Raw genomic sequence first — 21,942 nt, forward strand, 5'->3', positions numbered from 1 at the left:
ACAAGTAAACACAAAATGCAGTTTGTAAATGGTGGTTTTTATTATTTAGGGAGAAAAAAAAATCCAAACCTACATGGCCCTGTGTGAAAAAGTAATTGCCCCCTGAACCTAATAACTGGTTGGGCCACCCTTAGCAGCAATAACTGCAATCAAGCGTTTGCGATAACTTGCAATGAGTCTATTACAGCGCTCTGGAGGAATTTTGGCCCACTCATCTTTGCAAAATTGTTGTAATTTAGCTTTATTTGAGGGTTTTCTAGCATGAACCGCCTTTTTAAGGTCATGCCATAGCATCTCAATTGGATTCAGGTCAGGACTTTGACTAGGCCACTCCAAAGTCTTCATTTTGTTTTTCTTCAGCCATTCAGAGATGGATTTGCTGGTGTGTTTTGGGTCATTGTCCTGTTGCAGCACCCAAGATCGCTTCAGCTTGAGTTGACGAACAGATGGCCGGACATTCTCCTTCAGGATTTTTTGGTAGACAGTAGAATTCATGGTTCCATCTATCACAGCAAGCCTTCCAGGTCCTGAAGCAGCAAAACAACCCCAGACCATCACACTACCACCACCATATTTTACTGTTGGTATGATGTTCTTTTTCTGAAATGCTGTGTTCTTTTTACGCCAGATGTAACGGGACATTTGCCTTCCAAAAAGTTCAACTTTTGTCTCATCAGTCCACAAGGTATTTTCCCAAAAGTCTTGGCAATCATTGAGATGTTTCTTAGCAAAATTGAGACGAGCCCTAATGTTCTTTTTGCTTAACAGTGGTTTGCGTCTTGGACATCTGCCATGCAGGCCGTTTTTGCCCAGTCTCCTTCTTATGGTGGAGTCGTGAACACTGACCTTAATTGAGGCAAGTGAGGCCTGCAGTTCTTTAGACGTTGTCCTGGGGTCTTTTGTGACCTCTCGGATGAGTCGTCTCTGCGCTCTTGGGGTAATTTTGGTCGGCCGGCCACTCCTGGGAAGGTTCACCACTGTTCCATGTTTTTGCCATTTGTGGATAATGGCTCTCACTGTGGTTCGCTGGAGTCCCAAAGCTTTAGAAATGGCTTTATAACCTTTACCAGACTGATAGATCTCAATTACTTCTGTTCTCATTTGTTCCTGAATTTCTTTGGATCTTGGCATGATGTCTAGCTTTTGAGGTGCTTTTGGTCTACTTCTCTGTGTCAGGCAGCTCCTATTTAAGTGATTTCTTGATTGAAACAGGTGTGGCAGTAATCAGGCCTGGGCGTGGCTACGGAAATTGAACTCAGGTGTGATACACCACAGTTAGGTTATTTTTTAACAAGGGGGCAATTACTTTTTCACACAGGGCCATGTAGGTTTGGATTTTTTTTCTCCCTAAATAATAAAAACCATCATTTAAAAACTGCATTTTGTGTTTACTTGTGTTATATTTGACTAATGGTTAAATGTGTTTGATGATCAGAAACATTTTGTGTGACAAACATGCAAAAGAATAAGAAATCAGGAAGGGGGCAAATAGTTTTTCACACCACTGTAAGTACAATTACCTCACGGTAACTTGCAAGTACAAACAGTTCTACAAGGAGCACTTGAGCCGTCGTCGTGGATGTAGATCTAAGAAAGGGTAACCACTCAGGAACAGCAGCACTGCTTTGATGCTGGGTGCCGCCAGTCTGCAAAACCTAACTGAGAACTTGCGTACGACAGGGTATGAGGTACCGTGGAAAAGTGCGTGGCTTTATGCCAAGTGTAGGTTTTATACATCGCGATTTAAACGTAGAAACGTTCTTACGCAACATTTCTGTGCATACACACTGTTTATACATGAGGCCCCAGGTCTGTTATCACAACTTGGGTATTGTTTGTATACTCAACCAGCCAGACTTCAAAGCGGTGACTCCTTTGCAAGACAGCAAATACCTCCATCCTGAAGACAACCCTGACACAATCAGTAACTGGATTATCCAGGAAATTGAAAAACAAGGTCCCCTTCTGACACATAGCTCACTTGTAGCGGATTCAAACCCAGCTAAGATCCCCACCAAAATTTATTTTTTCTGTGGGGATCCCAGGAACGCACCCAGCCTTGGCCCGACTCTCACACACATTCCCTCATGGAGACAATAAAGATACCGGTAATGAAACATAAATTAAATGGTATATTAAACAATGACAAATTAAATATACTGTATGCAAACTACAATGATCCACCCCAGTTCCCCTTACGGCGATGCACAATAAACACAAATTCAACAATAACAAATTACTAACAAAAACCACACATGATGTAGTCCATGAAAACGGACACCGAAGTAATGAAATGATGGAAATGGACAGTCCAGAGATCAGCAGGCTGTACGTGAATGTAAAGATCAGTCCTACCGGTATTTCCTGATGAGATGGTGATGTGTGAATGAGATCACGAGTGCCCTTTTCTTCGCAGGACGACAACAAATCCTCAGACAGTTCTTGTGCAGCAGGAAGACACCAGACGGTCCATACACCCAAAAACAGGAGACGATCCGACACAAAACAAGAACCCACAGGTAGTAAACGGGAAGGCCAACAGACTGGCAACTCCAGACACGAAACAACAAAAGACATTTCTTTCTCTGTAGAACTGGCCTCGTTTTAAATGTTGTGCCGGCCTCCTTGTGCCCAGCAGCCCCTGCACCCTCAGCAGACAAGCAATCAGAGCCACCGCAGGGACTGCTGGGAAGTTGAATCTTCATTCCCCAGTAGCACCGCTCCAGATGTTCCTTAAACATCGTCAAGGTCTCTCCGTCAACTCCATGCCTCAGTGGAATCTTCCAGATTCCCCCACATCGTTGATTACAGAAGTGCTTTTAGTTGTCTCCGGTCTTAGATGTTCTTCCCTTTAATTTCCGCTGATGTCCTCGTGTTATGCCATAAGATGAATGAATTCTGCTGGTTGTACATTATCAAGACCTTTGAGGATTTTGAAGACCTGGATGAGGTCCCCAGGCAGCGTCCTCTGCGGATTTAATTCTCTATCAGAATACGACATGTCCTTCAGTCCTGGGATGGCTGTAGGTTATAGTCACAGTCGGGGGAAAGAGGACCACGCTAACTAAGCAGTAGAAGGAGGTGGAAAAGGTGTTTTTATTATATTGTACTGCGCTGGACTGGACCGAGCCTGATAAGGTACTGTTAGAAAATAAAAACTTGACACACCACATCTAGAAGTCGCGTGATGTAACTGGAGACACGCTGCACCTTACGATTTGTAATCCTCTCTATTTTGAGCCAGAATTCAACTTCCTTGTTTGAGAGGAATCCTTGCTTTTAGACACATTGCTGAACTGTTTATTCTTTCACCCTCTCACTCAGACATTTTTTTTTTTTTACTCCTGTTGAATTTACGGAATAAAATTGCGTCCTTCAAGATCTGTGAGCCGTATCTGATGACTTCCTTCCTATTACTACAGTTTAATTTTCGGATTTTACAGAAATACCATCAATCATCTCCAACACAGAAATTAGACCTGCAGCACAGCGCGGCCTGAGGGACAAATCTTTAACTTTTTGGTAAAAAGTCGAACGATGAGGGTCATCTCTTCAGCATCCTCATTCGAAAGCAATCTGTGCAGCACATCTATTATTCTATTGTTCATTTATTTATTCATTTATTAGCTGTGATACCTGTCTAAGACGGGTTGAAATCCAAGTAATCAAAGCGGACCCCTGGATTAACATTTGCAGTACACCATCTACTGCAATATTTTTAGGAAAGCATGCAGTAATAAAGTGCACTGCCTGTGTCATTAACACACTACAAACATGTTTTGTAATAACATCCATTGCATTTGTCATTTGAACAGATGGCACATCACAAACATGTGTTGTAATAAAATACATTACTACAAATGTTAGTGATGCGTCATCTGTTGGAATGACAAATGCAATGCATACGGTATGTCACTGTTATATTACATTTGGTATGGGATTTGTAAAAGCAGTGTTAAAGTTTGTGATGTTGGAATGATAACAAATACAATGCATATAACTCTGTTGTATGCCACTCGGTATGGGATTTGTAAAAGCAGTGTTAAAGTTTGTGATGTTGGAATGATATGCAATGCATATAACTCTATTATATGCCACTCGGTATGGGATTTGTAAAAGCAGTGTTAAAGTTTCTGATGTGCCTTCTGGTAAAATGATGAGAAATGCAATGCATATGGATTTGTAAAAGCAATGGTAATCTTTGTAATGCACCAACTGTTGGAATGACAAACACAGTGCATTTTATTGCTGCAATTGGAATGACAGAGACATAGCAACCAGACGGACACTCAGACATTTTTTCTTTTAATAAGGAGGATTTATTTTTGCTTTCTTCTTGGTTTCTTTTCTAGTAGGCAGTCATTCTGGACATATATTACATGACCTTTCCAGCAATTGTCAGTCACAGACTTCATTTATTTAATCATAGCAATTTGGAGAGAGTTGCTGTGTTGTCCAGAGACCCCAGTTGTGTAGTCCAACAACCCCAGCGATTCAGTACAACTAGTTTGTGACGCAGCTTGTCTTAAGTCATAGGGGTGAGCTCTGCGTTTGCATGAGAGTAGACAACCAATAAGAGGTCACCTTGAAATGCAATGCATAAACACAACAACAAGGAATAAGAAACACCGGGGTTTTGGAACTGACAAACAGAAGCTAAGCTCGTCTGACTGATGTCTCATGCTTTATGTACCATGACAGAGAACAAAAAAGGGCTGAGATTGTGACTGAATTCGCTGTAGCTGTGAACCCTTCATACAGAACAGGCTCCATCAGGCACCACTTTACTGACCGTCAGAAGAAGACGTGAACATGCAATACTTTAGAAACGAGAAACAGTGCAGTGACATCCTCAGGTGACAAGATCAGCAGCTTCAGTCATCAAGTTTGACATACTCTCCAACTAGACCTCGGGTAATGTGACATTGGTTTAACTGGACATCCCCAGTGGATTGTTGTTATGTGAATTGATATACTCAGGCAACGAGATCAGAAACTGCTGTCATGAAGTGCGATATCCCCGTAAAGACAAAGCATACATGTGGAGACCATCACAAAGCAACTTTACACTAACTGACCTAACAAGGTGAGCAGTGTTTTAATAAAGTGTGACAGTGTAGGAGTACAGTGTTCTTCATCATCATAGATAGATAGATAGATAGGAAAGGCACTATATAACAGATAGATAGATTAATATGGAAGCCACTATATAACAGATAAACCAACATGACAGGCATCAGCGTTCGCCCCATCGTCTTTTCCATATTCTTCATTCTTTTCTAGTGAGTTTGGTTAACACAGCAGATGTGTGCTTCGACGGCAGCCCTCTCTGATCGTTTGTTTAATTTTTTTTCCTTTCCTCAAAGCTCCATCTAGTGGCCTTGTCAGCCCATCGCAAGTATTTCATTCCACATGGTCAACTAGAGGACACTTTTCTGCTCCTTTTATTGCACATCCATACCTTGCTAATGAGCTGTAAAGGCCAACCAGCTGCAAAGTCCCCTTCTGTTCCTTGATCTGGAAATGTCCTCAGACCAGCGGAGTGGGTTTGTGGGGTTCTTTCGCAGAAGTCATCTGGAGAAGGACAGAAAAGGAGTTGCTTGTTAAAGGCACACAGACGGTGTTATTGCATCACATCTGTAAAGTCAGGAGGTGGAAGTGTTCTCAGGGTGGGCTGAGTGAAGAGCAACATGCATGAATAAAGAGAAGCAAACTGAATTAAATGTGAGCGTAGGAGCCGGACCTGTGATGGACTGGAGCCTTGTACGTATTAGTTCTTGTTACCATGACTGCATCTCAAAACAGCTCCCTTTGGTGATCCTGAAATGGATAAAACAGATTTAAAAATTTTGTTTTTATGTTACTAAATGTGAATTATGGATTAAGATAACTATCTATCATATAATGCCTTTCGTATCTATCTATCTATCTATCTATCTATCTATCTATCTATCTATCTATCTATCATATAGTGCCTTTCATATCTATCTATCTATCTATCTATCTATCTATCTATCTATCTATCTATCATATAGTGCCTTTCATATCTATCTATCTATCTATCTATCTATCTATCTATCTATCTATCATATAGTGCCTTTCATATCTATCTATCTATCTATCTATCTATCTATCTATCTATCTATCTATCTATCTATCTATCAATCATATAGTGCCTTTCATATCTATCTATCTATCTATCTATCTATCTATCTATCTATCTATCTATCTATCTATCTATCTATCTATCTATCTATCAATCATATAGTGCCTTTCACATCTATCTATCTATCTATCTATCTATCTATCTATCTATCTATCTATCTATCTATCTATCTATCAATCATATAGTGCCTTTCATATCTATCTATCTATCTATCTATCTATCTATCTATCTATCTATCTATCTATCTATCTATCTATCTATCTATCTATCTATCTATCTATCTATCATATAGTGCCTTTCACATCTATCTATCTATCTATCATATAGTGCCTTTCATATCTATCTATCTATCTATCTATCTATCTATCTATCTATCTATCTATCTATCTATCTATCTATCTATCTATCTATCTATCTATCATATAGTGCCTTTCACATCTATCTATCTATCTATCTATCTATCTATCTATCTATCTATCTATCTATCTATCTATCTATCTATCTATCTATCTATCTATCTATCTAGTCATCAGGATTAGGTTATGATATTAAAAGACCACCAGAGCCCACACATCATGGGGTTACAGACTCCAAACTGCTGCCTGTCATGCTGTGTACGTTTTATTTTCTGCTTGTTATTTCTACCCCTTCCCTTATCCACACTTATACAGTATGAGGTGCACTGGTAGTGCTGATGACTCACAGCAAGGAGACTTCGGTTCAACTCCTGTGTGGTTTATTAAGGTGTTCTGGTGTTATTAAATTGGCATGCTGTGTGTGTTTGTAGTGGAGAGCAGATAATTGGTAATATACAGTATTAAATATTTTGAAGATTGCCTTTTTACTTTTTAATTTTTAATAATGTTTAAGCGAGTCACATACAGGCACATTGATCGGATAAGACTTCTGCCTGCAGGTCGCTCCAAGGTGAAATCTCAAAGCAGGAACTGACTGGCCAGCTAGACTGGGGGAATACAGGTGGCTGAGATCAAAAGGACGTTGTGCTGACCATCAGCTGGACAACAATTTGTTTGGGGGGGCTTATCTGAGACATGCTGAACAGAACTTCTCCATTTATTTTTTTCAGGCTTTTCTGACCTGTAAACATTCCTAGGTATCGTTTCTGAGGTTTATCTACTCAAGGAATTTAATTCTTTTCTTATTTTCTGACTTTTATTTAGCTTCTTTTCAGATACCATTTTCTTTAGACTATCGGGGGTGGCCATTTTATGGTTTCAGTCCTCATGATACAGATCCTGGTTGCTAGGGACGTGGCCTCTAAGGTCGTGACATTAAGGGTAATTGGTGAAGGGTTAAAATGTCACCTGGACGGCCATTTTGTATCTGAGACTGAACCAAACCTAGCCATTCACTTTACTTGATATTTTCATTACTGCCTTATTGAATCCAAGCTCTGGCTTTTGACTCTGATTTTTGGCTCTGATGTTGTTTCCTCCCGACTTTTAGCTTTGAGCCCCTCTTTGCCTTGACTCTGTTCCTTCTCCTGTGCTTCACTCCCACTGTATTTTATAAAACGATTGCCCTTTTTAAAGTTAGTACACTGAAAAGCTGATATCCTTGGAAAACAGTAGCACCCCACTGGTTCAAGAGGTGTGTCAAGATGCCACAGGATTCCTTTAAAGGAAGGCTGACACAGACAGGGCCATCTTAACGCATGGGCACGCTGGGCAGTTGCCAGGGGGGCCCCCGAGCATAGGGGCCCCATGCTAATCTACGTATGCCACCATTTTCACACCGCACTGTTTTTTCTTTCTTCTGTCATTTGCATTTTAAGTGCCTGTCACCGAGATTGGAATTGAGTTGCAGCTCCGTAAATGAACAGGGTCAGGGGAAGAGGCCAGGCCAGCTCCCTGGAGGCTCCCACCTCAGGTAGCATGAAATTGCCAGGCCTCGTGTCCGCGGGGATGACGGCAAAGTCTTTAGAAAACAGGAGACGAGGGCAGAGGAGGATGTTGTGAAGAAGAAAGGCAGGCTTGACGTTTGGCAGATGGCCCTTTCTTTAATGGATCTGACCTGTCTGGGAGTTGAGCTGACCTTTAAGTGCTAATCTGCCAGCTCTGATGGCCGTTCTGGCTACACAAGACTGAAGACACATGAAAGAATAACCAGCAGTTCTCCGTCTTAATGGTGATGTCTTGCAGACCTTAAAGGGTTACAATTAGGGTCGTCTTAACGCATGGGCATGCTGGGCAGTTGCACGGGGACCCCACTGAGCATAGGGGCCTCATGCTAATCTATGGATGTTGTGACTTGCTGAGCGGTTGTTTATGTAGGAGCCCCCAATGCACTGCTTTGCCCGGGGGCCTATAATGCTGTTAAGATGGCCCTGGTGGTAGGCAAACTCAAACCCTAACTTTAAACTTCAATAAAACACTCCCATTGCCAAAAGCTGTAAACCAACATTAAACACAACTGTTTGAAACCCAACATGAAAGAAATCAAAGTTAACAGTATAATTTTAGGTGCAGGCCGCAGAGCCTCCTGGGAAGTCAGTGCCATCTGTTACTACATTATTATTATTATTAATATTATTATTATCATCATCACTGGTGAAGCCTGGCCTGGCTGCTGATAGACTATGGAGTCTAGCAGGGAAGTAGAACTGCAGTCAGAGAAATGATTGACACTTGAAAGAACAAAAGGGGTGGTACCCTAAATGGAGGCGTGGAAATGGAGGCGGGGTTTCTGGACTAAAAAACTGCTAAAAAGTCGTTATTTTAACACGGCTTTCTCATAGCTTCATTTCAGCTTAATCCTGATACTCTGTATATTCAATTAATTTATCATTATCATTCATGGTGGCTCCAAAATCCGTACTCACCCCTAGATTCTCTGCTGTTCTTTTTCTGGTTTTCTTTGTTGTTGTGATCTGCACCACCACCTGATGAAAGCGCCGTGATGTCCCTACATTGATGGTTTACAACGCCAGAAGTCCACATGACCATCATCATCATCAGGTTCTTCCACGTGAAGCCTGAATACCATGAGGACTGATTGAGATCATTGATGTTAGGTAGAATGCCTAGAGGGGGCTGGGGGGTCTCGTGACTTCGGGACCCCTGCAGATTTTTGATGGATTAAAGGCCAGAAGTCCACATGACCATCATCATGAAGTCCTTCCATGAGAACCCTGAATACCATGAGGACTGATTGAGGTCATTGATGTTAGGTAGAATGCCTAGAAGGGGCTGGGTGGTCTCATGGCCTGGAACTCCTGCAGATTTTATTTTTCCTCCAGCCATCTGGAGTTTTTCTTTTTGTTTGTTTTTTCTGTCCTCCCTGGCCATTGGACCTTACTTTTATTCTACAGTCATATGAAAAAGTTTGGGAACCCCTCTTAATTCTTTGGATTTTTGTTTCTCATTGGCTGAGTTTTCAAAGTAGCAACTTCCTTTTAATATCTGACATGCCTTATGGAAACAGTAGGATTTCAGCAGTGACATTAAGTTTAGTGGATTAACAGAAAATACGCAATATGCATCATAACAAAATTAGACATGTGCATAAATGTGGGCACCCAACAGAGATATGACATCAGTACTTAGTTGAGCCTCCTTTTGCTAATCTAACAGCCTCTAGACGCTGTCCTCCTATAGCTTGTGATGTGTGTCTGGATTCTAGATGGAGGTATTGTTGACCATTCTTCATACAAAATCTCTCCAGTTCAGTTAAATTTGATGGCTGCTGAGCATGGACAGCCTGCTTCAAATCATCCCATAGATTTTCGATGATATTCAAGTCAGAGGACTGTGACGGCCATTCCAGAACATTGTACTTCTCCCTCTACATGAATGCCTTTGTAGATTTCCAACTGTGTTTTGAGTCATTGCCTTGTTGGAATATCCAACCCCAGCGTAACTTCAACTTTGTGACTGATGCTTGAACATTATCCTGAAGAATTTGTTGATACTGGGTTGAATTCATCTGACCCTCGACTTTAACAAGGGCCCCAGTCCCTGAACTAGCCACACAGCCACACAGCATGATGGAACCTCCATCAAATTTGACAGTAGGTAGCAGGTGTTTTTCTTGGAATGCGATGTGCTTCTTCCGCCATGCAAAGCGCTTTTTGTTCTGACCAAATAACTCCATTTTTGTCTCATCAGTCCAAAGCACTTTGTTCCAAAATGAATCTGTCTTGTCTAAATGAGCACTGGCATACAACAAGCGACTCTGTTTGTGGTGTGAGTGCAGAAAGGGCTTCTTTCTCATCACTCTGCCATACAGATGTTCTCTGTGCAAATTGCGCTGAATTGTAGAACGACGTACAGATACACCATCTGCAGCCAGAGCTGATCAGTGGGTTGTCTGTCACCATTCTCACAATCCTGCTCATATGCTGCTCCTGTATTTGTCTTGGCCTGCCAGACCTGCTGGATTTAACAGCAACTGTGCCTGTGGCCTTCCATTTCCTGATTCCATTCCTTACACTTGAAACTGACAGTTTAAACCTCTGAGATGGCTTTTTGTAGCCTTCCCCTAAACCAGGAGACTCAACAATCTTTGTTGTCAGATCTTTGGAGAGTTGCTTTGAGGATCCCATGCTGTCACTCTTCAGAGGAGAGTCAAATATAAATACCTTTATATCTCATGATGGACACACCTGTCTATGAAGTTCAAGGCTTAATGAGCTCATCAACCAATTTGGTGTTGTAAGTAATCAGCATTGAGCAGTGACAGGCATTCAAATCAGCACAATGACAAGGGGACCCACATTTGTGCACAGCCAGTTTTTCACATTTGATTTAATTTCATACAACTAAATACTGTGTCACTAAAACTCTTTGTTCGGAAAACACTGCAGTACTCAGATGTTCCTAGGAAATGAAAGACATACCACTGTTATCTTTTATGTTGAAAGGAGAGGAAATTATTATACAGGCTGAGAGGGGCTCACAGACTTTTTCATATGACTGTCTGTCTATCTATCTATCTATCTATCTATCTATCTATCTATCTATCTATCTATCTATCTATCTATCTATCTATCTACAGTGCATCCATAAAGTATTCACAGCACATCACTTTTTCCACATTTTGTTATGTTACAGCCTTATTCCAAAATGGATTCAATTCATTTTTTTCCTCAGAATTCTACACACAACACCCCATAATGACAACGTGAAAAAAGTGTACTTGAGGTTTTTGCAAATTTATTAAAAATAAAAAAACTGAGAAATCCCATGTCCATAAGTATTCACAGCCTTTGCTCAATACTTTGTCGATGTACCTTTGGCAGCAATTCCAGCCTCAAGTCTTGTTGAATATGATGCCACAAGCTTGGCACACCTATCCTTGGCCAGTTTCGCCCATTCCTCTTTGCAGCACCTCTTAAGCTCCATCAGGTTGGATGGGAAGTGTCGGTGCACAGCCATTTTAAGATCTCTCCAGAGATATTCAATCGGATTCACGTCTGGGCTCTGGCTGGGCCACTCAAGGACATTCACAGAGTTGTCCTGAAGCCACTCCTTTGATATCTTGGCTGTGTGCTTAGGGTCGTTGTCCTGCTGAAAGATGAACCGTCGCCCCAGTCTGAGGTCAAGAGCGCTCTGGAGCAGGTTTTCATCCAGGTTGTCTCTGTACATTGCTGCAGTCATCTTTCCCTTTATCCTGACTAGTCTCCCAGTCCCTGCCGCTGAAAAATATCCCCACAGCATGATGCTGCCACCACCATGCTTCACTGTAGGGATGGTATTGGCCTGGTGATGAGCGGTGCCTGGTTTTCTCCAAATGTGACGCCTGGCATTCACACCAAAGAGTTCAATCTTTGTCTCATCAGACCAGAGAATTTTCTTTCTCATGGTCTGAGAGTCCTTCAGGTGCCTTTTGGCAAACTTCAGGCAGGCTGCCATGTGCCTTTTACTAAGGAGTGGCTTCCGTCTGGCCACTCTACCATATAGGCCTGATTGGTGGATTGCTGCAGAGATGGTTGTCCTTCTGGAAGGTTCTCCTCTCTCCACAGAGGACCTCTGGAGCTCTGACAGAGTGACCATCGGGTTCTTGGTCACCTCCCTGACTAAGGCCCTTCTCCCTCGATCGCTCAGTTTAGATGGCCGGCCAGCTCTAGGAAGAGTCCTGGTGGTTTTGCATTGCTTTGACTTTGTTTTGTTCCTTTGGCTGTTTTTTGATTGTACAGTGTGAGCCACAAAGAAGTCCCACATTTCAAACGTTTATTCTACAAAAGCGCTACAAGATAAAATAAATTTCATTACGACACAAGAAAGGGGATACAAAATAGATTTTTTTTTCACTGTGTTTTAAAAACGATGTCTTCAAGGTGGTGGCCGTCATTAGCGATTCACTCTTCGAGACGATTTCTGAACACTCGCATGACTCGTTCGGCCATTTCAAGGGGGAATAGCGGAGGGGTGGTGTCAAAAAGCATCCTTGAGGGCTTCAAGGGTTTGACGTCGGTGTGTGTTGTGATAACAATGAGGCAAAGATATCGTAAAGGTTTTGGGGCAGCCACCCGTATATTGTCTCACGGCTGCAAAAATAGGTTAAAAATGAAAAGAGATGTTCACTGATTTGAGTCCAAAACAGAACTGATTGTATGGAGGCAAGATGGCAGCTTTAAAGGCCAGTACAGGATATGACGTCATCATTAGGGGGGGGACCGGAAGTGATGTCATTGGGGACCTGAAGTGACGTCTTCAGAGGCGCCGGAACCTGGCTGGTCTGCAAGGAACTGCGCACCTCGCCACCCCCTGGTATGTTGTGGAATTATAATTACTAGGCCCTTTACCTGCCTCCTACTCACATGTGTGTGACAGTGTATACCTTCGACTTGAGATAACACCCACAAGAAGAAATTGCACGGAGCGAGATGAGGCGAAAGTGACGGCCACCCAACATCGCCGCGCAGGGAGATCAGTGTCCCCGGAAACATCTCCCGCACAACTTGCATGGATCTCCACACCGTATGAGCTGTTGCTCCATCCTGTTGACACCAGGCATCCACCACATCCATTTCTTCCAGTTGGGGCCGCAATAAGTTCTCCAGCATTTCGATGTAACATTGTGAAGTGACGGTGACCGTTGCTCCCTCCTCCTCACCTATAATGCCAAATTCTTCAACGGCGCACCACACGCTCACTGTGCAGGGGTCTCTGATGGAGTTCACGAGGGTTGGTTTCAGCCCAATAGTGAAAGTTTTCCTTATTTACGTAACCATTCAAATAGAAATGTGCCTCGTCACTGCCCATGACGATGGCATCACGGTTTGCAGAATGTCCGCACGCAACTCTTTACGGCTTTCCCAGTCTCTCTCAGTGAGTTCCTGCACTGCCATCATTTTGTGTGGATGGAAATTAAGGTCCTTGTGCTAAATCCTCCTCAAAGACGTGTTGGAAATGCCTAAGGGAGAAGCGCTCTGAACGTGTAGGAGACTGCAAAATGGACGCCCTTACAGCTTGGATGTTTTCAGGCATCCGTACAGTCCAAAGATGGCCAATGTTGTACCCGTCTGTCTAAATTTAGCTACCTACTGAAGAATTGCTTTCCGATTTGGGTCCTCATCGTTAGGAGGAACGCTGAAGTGCGTTCAGAAGGCGCCTTGCGTAGTGATGATGGATTCGTTGTTTCTGAAGAACGCTTCGACAGCGAAAGCACGGTGCGGACCGGACCAAGGCATTAAAACTACTATGGATCACCTATCAAAGGAATATCCCATTCAGCTGCTTCTACCTCACGCAATAACCTTGAGAAATGTGGGACTTCATTTTGGCTCACCCTGTATATGCTTTTCTACTATGCGCAATGGATTTCTTTATTCTTAATTTGATTTTTAACTTAATAATTAATTTTAATAATCATCTTGCATCTTATTGGAGATCCGGGAGGACTTGTGTTTTGGTTCTGGCATTCCCATTTGAGTTTAAACATACAGTAATGACCGCAGCCTCGGACTGCCGTCCTCTCCGGTAAACTCATAGAAAGAAATTATAGCAGACCAAAAAAAGATGAGAGAGTCATGAATAAGAAATGAATGAATCATTCACAGAAAATCCCATCTGAAATGTGGCAGAAAGAGGTCACGCCACGGTAAAGCTGAGGAAGATCACTCCTCTGACGTCTCTCTTGGAGGGGTCTGTCAGCTTGGATTCTCTGCAAGGTGCCAAACATGAACCTTGGGGAGCACAGCACCATTCAAAGGGCTACATGGTCGCATTGCCTACAGACTCCCCCTGTACGGAGTCTGGTCGAGGGTCTTCATACCAGGAATTTCAGTAAGTGTGGTGATGACTTAAGTGATGGAAGACCACAAGTCACCATCCTAGGGTGTCAGTCATTTTTTTCAGTTCATTTCTGGAGTTGTGTGTGGAATGAGTTCAGATGTGACCTCTTTTGTAGTGAAGAAGGAGGTGCAAAAGGCCAGTCAAGAGAAATCATAGTACTGAGTGGGAGATCAGAGCAATGTGATCATCAATGAGAGGGCTGGAGACCAGTCAAGAGATGAGGTGGGACGTGATTAGGGCTGAAAACAGTAGATACACAGAGTATTTAGGAAAGAGCAGAAAATGGCCGGTCAAGGGAAGACCGGTCACCTGAAAAGAAAGCAGAGAAACAGAGGGGGGTGGTCATCAAGAATGGGCTGGAGGCCAATCAGCATGTTGGGTTGGACACAATCAGAGCTGAAAACAGTAGTCAGAGTGGATGGGGAGTAACACAGACAAGAGAAGACTAGCAAAGGAACTGGGGGGATTTGGTCATCCATAAGAGACTAGAGGACCACGGAACAGACAACCATAAACGGGGCAGGATAGGAACTGATCTGAATACTGCAGACAGGTAATGCAGTCAGGAAAAAGGGGCAAATAGCCAGTTAACAGAAGACCAGTCACTCGATAAGAAACCAGAAGACTAGTGGGATGTGCACCTCAAGAGGAGACTGGAGGTCAAGCAAAACAACTTCAACAGATGGTGCATCACAAACATTTGTAGTAATAAACCTGCATTGCATTTGTCATTTGAACAGATGGCGTCTCACAAACCTTAACACTCCTTTTACCAATCCCATTCCAAATGGCATATAACAGAGACATATGCATTGCCTTTTTCATTCCAACAGATGGTGCATCACAAACATTTGTAGTAATAAACCTGCATTGCATTTGTCATTTGAACAGATGGCGCCTCACAAACCTTAACACTGCTTTTTCTAATCCCATTCCAAATGGCATATAACAGGGACACATGCATTGCATTTGTCATTTCAACAGATGGTGCATCACAAACATTTGTAGTAATAAACCTGCATTGCATTTGTCATTTGAACAGCTGTCGCCTCACAAACTTTAACACTGGTTTTACCAACCCCATTCCAAATGGCATATAACAGAGACATGTGCATTGCATTTTCCATTCCAACAGATGGCACATCACAATCATTTGTACTAATGCATTTTATTACTAAAAAATGGTGATGATGATCAATCTGTTGGAATGATAAATGCAGTGCATTTTATTGTTACATGCAATTACAAAATACAGTCCAGTAGATGGTGAACTGCAAATGCAGAGGTTTACATTGATTATTTAGATTTCACCCTGTCTTAAATGGGCAGCAAAGCTACTAATGAATGACTGCAAAAAGTATTGTCTTCATATTGACTCAAAATTTAACTGGTTTGGATGCTACAGAACCTTCTGCTAGATGGGTATGGGGCAAAGAGATCCTGGGAAGGGTGGCAGCGGGTCTAACCAATGCTGTAGGCTTGGCAGATGCAATGCTAAATAAAGATGTCTTGAATTTAGGAAGGTCCCAATGATCTTTTCTGTGTCCATTGTACTGTAGGACCTTATGGCCAGAAATGTTGCAGTTTCCAAAGCAGATGGTGATACATCTGGTCAGGACGCTCTTGGTGGTGCCCCTGAACAGTGAAAGGTAGTCTTGCTGTCCTCGGTTGTTGAAAGGAGTGGAGACGCTGCTGCACCTTCTTGGCTATGGAGGTTATCCTTAATTGACCAAGTAAGGTCGGCTGCCAGGTGCACACCAGTTGACCAGTTCCACCATAGAGTCGTTGATGTGCAGTGTGGTGTGGACAGCATGGGCCTTCCTAAAGTCAACAATCATCTCTTTCATGTTCTCCACTTCAAGAGTCAGAATGTTACACTTGCACAAGACCGCCATCCCTGTTGCTGCTGAGACACAATCATTAACAAACTTAATGGTGGTGTGAGAACTGTTTGCAGCCATGCCATCAAAAAGTCAGCACAGTGAACAAGAGTGGGCTGAGTATGCAACTCTGGGGGGGGAACCAGTGCTCAGTCAAGTTTTGAAAGTCCCTAAAGTCTTACTGTCCACCACACTCACTTCTTGGTTGCTTATTCCAAGTGTCTATTGTTCTTTGTGTAAAGAAAAGCTTCCAAATGTTTGTGTGAAATTTCCCCTTCACAAGTTTCCAACTGTGTCCCCGTGTTCTTGATGAACTCATTTTAAAGTCACCATCTCGATCCACCACACTAATTAACGTCATAACAGTTCAGTCAGGTCTCCTCTTAGTCTTCTGTTAAACTGTAAAGGCTCAGCTCTTTTCATCTTCCCTCATAACTCATCCCCTGTAGTCCTCTAATTAGCCTAGTCGCTCTTCTCTGGACCTTTTCTAGTGCTGTTATGTCCTTTTTGTAGCCTGGAGACCAAAACTGTACCCAGTACTCCAGATGAGGCCTCACCAGTGTGTTATAAAGACTGAGCAGGACCTCCGGTGACTTGTACTCCACACATCAAGGCGCTATATAACCTGACATTCTGTTAGCCTTCTTAATGGCTTCTGAACACTGTCTGGAAGTCGATAGCTTAGAGTCCACTATGACTCCTAAATCCTTCTCATAAGGTGGACTCTCGATTTTCTGACCTCCCATTGTGTATTGAAACCTAACATTTTGACTTCCTATGTGTAATTCTTTACATTTATTGACATTAAATTTCATCTGCCACAAATCTGCCCAAGCCTCTCTGCTGTCCAAGTCCTTCTGTGATGATATAACGGATTCCAAATTATCTGCCAATCCACCTATCTTGGTATCATCCGCAAACTTCACCAGCTTGTTCTTTATATTCCTATCTAAATCATTTATTTATATTAAAAATAGCAGTGGCCCCTGCACTGACCCCTGCTGGTCACCACTCTTAATGTCAGCCAGTTCTGATTTGGTTCCTCGTACCCTCATCACCCTCTGCTTCCTGTGTCTGAGCCAATTCTGCACCCACCTACACACCACACCCTGAACAGCCACTTCTTTGAGTTTCATGCCCAACCTCTCATGTGATGTGATGGTAGTGGAGATGGTGTTTCTTGTGTGGACTGTCTGGTGGTCTCCATTGGGTCAGTAAAAACCACTGCTGGGTTCTGAAGAGGATCATTTTAGGACATGGCCAAGGGTGGCTGCTGTCCCATCAGACTGGAGGACAGGAAAAAAAAGGAGGACAAGACAGGTTGGTGGGCACTCCTGTTGTAACCAGAGCCATCTTAACAGCATTTTAGGCACCCGGGCAAAGCAGTGCACTGGGGTCCCTAACTACACAACCACTCAGCAAGTCACAAACATACATAAGATTAGTGTTAGGCCCCCGGGCAACTTCCCAGCGTGCCCATGCGTTAAGACGGCCCTGGCTGTAACCCTTTAAGGTCTGCAAGACATCATCATTAAGACGGAGAACCGCTGGTCATTCTTTCATGCTTCTTCAGTCTTGTGTAGCCACAACGGCCATCAGGGCTAGCAGATCTGTGACTCTTAAAGGTCACCTCAACTCCCGGACAGTTCAGATCCATTAAAGAAAGGGTCATCTGCCAAATGTCAAGCCTGCATTTCTTCTTCACAACTTCCTCCTCTGCCCTCGTCTCCTGTTTTCTAAAGACTTTGCCGTCATCCCCGTGGACACGAGGCCTGGCAATTTCATGCTGCCTGAGGTGGGAGCCTCCAGAGAGCCGGCCTGGCCTCTTCCCCTGACCTTGTCCATTTACGGAGCTGCAACTCAATTCCAATCTCGGTGACAGGCACTTAAAATGCAAATGACAGAAGAAAGAAAAAAGAGTGTGGTGTGACAATGGTGGCAGCCTGTGGGGAGAAGAGGAGCCTCGTGCAAAAATGTCCTCTCAGTCCTAAGTAACCTTGGAATCGGCATCCATGGACTTTGGCCTCCAAATTGATATGCATTTCGGGTCGTCAGTTTAGGGCTGGGCCACTCTTAGCCCTTTTATGGGGGTCCTAAGTAGGATTTTAATTTGGATCCTACCAGACAGTGAAATGAGAATGTGGTCAAGTCGTCCTTTGGAATCTTGGGGGGCACAGACTGGGTGGGGTCTTTGGACCCACTGAAAGCCAGAGAATCAAAACCGGTGGAGTGTAACACACACACATGGTGTCAGAGGGACACAACTGACCTGGGGCCTCATTTATAAAACTCATATTAACGCACCAAAAAAACAAGAAAATGCATACGCTACAAAAAATGAGATTTATGAATCATTTCTACACAATTTACTGTTTACAGATCGTGATCACCTTGTAAAAATGTGCATAGAAATGCGCCACAAACGCCACCCTGAAACTTCCAAATATGGCGTATGATAATTAGTCTCATACATATGCAATCACAATGCTGCAGAACTTCATTGGCTGGTAGAGCAGTCTGATGCGTAGAGACCCCGCCCCCTGCATTCCAAAACATCTGGCTGTGCTCTGCAACTGAGAGCTCAAGATCATGAATGGCATTACAGCGCCTCTCCTCTGTGTTCTCGGGGTAAGGCGCCAGCGTCTGAGCGGGTTGGCGCTATCACCTGGCACATGCATGACGTGACTGCTGTTACAACTAACAGTTGTGGAAGTTCAGCCCAGCCCCGGACAGGTACAGGACACACAGAAGTCCAGAACACACCATTTACTTGCTTCTCAAAATGCACAGAATCACCATCAGTATCGCTCACTCCTCTTCCACAAATTCTGTCCTACTCGTCCCGACTCCGGCTCCTCAAATGATGTGAGGTGGCCCCTTTTATGTTGCACCCGGATGTGCTCCAGGTGCGCCCCGGTGTGGCGGAAGTGCTGCATGGGCACCCGAAAGTACTCCAGGTGCATTTGGTGCCTCTTCCGGCAGCACTTCCTGGTGTGACGGAAGTGCTGCAGTCCATGGCTCTGGAATGATCCAGGCGCCACCTGGCAATGGCCCACGGGCCCCAACAGGGTTGAGCTTCCAAGTTCCAGTCCTGTGGTCCTGATGTAATCCAGGGGGGATGTCCTCTTGGGTCCCAGGGAGGATATCGCCTCTCTCCCGGTCCTTCTGTTCTCCAGGTGTCCCAACCAGGCTAGGGTTCCAGCCGTCCGTCACACAATGCAGGCCATGTGAAACACTGAGGGTTCAGACACCATGTACATCACTGTCACGTCAGTCAAAGCTACATGCCCTCAAAATAAATGAATCACCGCCAGACCCAGGCCAGGAAGACACAACGTTTGTCAGCCGTATCTTGACATCTGCGTTAATGGAACATCACTGCTTATGACAAAGCTACATGGCCTCAAAATAAATTATCGGTTGACTCAGACCACCAAGACATGATGTTTGTCACATACACTCAGCGGCCATTTTATTAGGTACACCTGCTTGTTAACGCAGATATCTGATCAACCAATCACATGGCAACAACTCAATGCACTTCGGCCTGTAGACCTTGTCAAGACCACCTGCTGAAGTTCAAACCTGAGCATCAGAATGGAGAAGAGAGGGGACTGAAGTGACTTGGTTGTTGGTGCCAGGCAGGCTGCTCTGAGTATTTCAGAAATTGCTGATCTCCTGGGATTTTCTCACTCAATCATCTCTAAGGGTTTACACAGAATGTCCAGAAAAAGGGAAAATATCCAGTGAGCGGCAGTTCTCTGGGTGAAAATGCTTTGTTGATGCCAGAGGTCAGAGGAGAATGTCCAGACTGGATTGAGCTGATAGAAAGGCAACAGGAACTCAAATAAGCATTCGTTACAACCGAAGTGTGCAGAAGAGCATCTCTGAACACACAGCACTTGGAGCCTTGAAGCAGGTGGGCTACAGCAGCAGGAGACCCCACCAGGTGCCACTCCTGTCAGCTAAGAACAGGCAAATAAGGTTACAATTTACACAGGGTTACCAAAATTGGACAACAGAAGGTTGGAAAAAATGTTGCCTGGTCTGACGAGTCTCGATTTCTGCTGTGACGTTCAGATGGTAGGCTCTGAATTTTGCGTCAACAACATGAAAGCAGGCATCCATCCTGCCTTGTATTAATGGTTCTGGCTGGTGGTGGTGTGATGGTGTGGGGGATATTTTCACTTTGGGCCCCTTGGTACCAACTGAGCATCGTTTAAATGTCACAGCCTACCTGAGTATTATTGTTCACCTCTATATGACCACAGTTTGCCCAACTTCTGATGGCGAGTTCCAGCAGGATCACCCGCCATATCCATCCATCCATCCATTTCCAACCCGCTGAATCCGAACACAGGGTCATGGGGGTCTGCTGGAGCCAATCCCAGCCAACACAGGGCACAAGGCAGGAACCAATCCCAGGCAGGGTGCCAACCCACCACAGGACACACACAAACACACCCACACACCAAGCACACACTAGGGCCAATTTAGAATCGCCAATCCACCTAACCTGCATGTCTTTGGACTGTGGGAGGAAACCCACGCAGACACGGGGAGAACATGCAAACTCCATGCATGGAGGACCTGGAAAGAGAACCCAGGTCTCCTAACTGCGAGGCAGCAGCGCTACCACCGTGCCTCCCCACCCGCTATATCACAAAGCTCAAATCATCTCAAACATGACAAGGAGTTCACTGGACTCAAATGGCCTCCACAGTCACCAGATCTCAATCCAGTAGAGCACCTTCGGGATGTGGTGGAACTGGAGATTCACATCATGGATGTGCAGCCAACAAATCTGCAGCAACTGCGTGATGCCATCATGTCACTATGGACCAAAGTCCCTGAGGAATGTTTCCAGCACCTTGTTCAATCAATACCACAAAGAATTATGGCAAAGCGGCGTCCAATGCGGTAATGCCAAGGTGTACCTAATAAAGTGGCCGGTGTGTGTATGTCTTGTCCTTTTTAGGAATGTCACTGCTAACGGCTAACTTTCTTCTCACTTGGTGCTCTAATTAACTGCATTAAAAAGCTCTGATAACGTTTAGGAGATTCTGACATGGCTGCAGTTTGACTTTTCATCTTGGCAAACACATTGTGGTCGAGTGCGGAACTGCTCATCACCACTGGAAAATGTTGAGACGCCAACCTGGCCATCCTTGTTAAATTCCAACATAGATCAATGTAAAGTCAACGATAAAATCAAGCCGTTATGTGCATCGATACAAGAGAGTTTCCAAATGAAGATCGGCCGTCAGGCTATGTACATCGAGGAAGGAACTCCATCCTGCGGTAAGTTCGGCGAAAGACTGAACACCTCCTTACGGCAGCAGTGGGATTTTATAGGGTGGGGAACTGGAAGGTCTCACTGGGTGCCTTTTCTGTGTTGTGGAGGAAATTTGTGGAGAAGGTAAGGTCCAGCGTCAACATCTTGTCCCGGAATGGTAGTACATAGCACAGATAAGTCCGCAGAGTGGTCCACAGACGCGCATGTGTGACAACATGTCATGTTTTATGTATGCGTAACCAAACCATACAAAAAACGGTGGATGGCTATTTTCAGGTTCCATTGGGTTCAGGTGTGTCCTGCGGTGGGTTGGCACCCTGCTCAGGATTGGTTCCTGCCTTG

This window comes from Erpetoichthys calabaricus, chromosome 3 (genome assembly GCF_900747795.2).
Source record: "Erpetoichthys calabaricus chromosome 3, fErpCal1.3, whole genome shotgun sequence".
In the NCBI taxonomy this organism is placed as follows: Eukaryota; Metazoa; Chordata; class Cladistia; order Polypteriformes; family Polypteridae; genus Erpetoichthys; species Erpetoichthys calabaricus.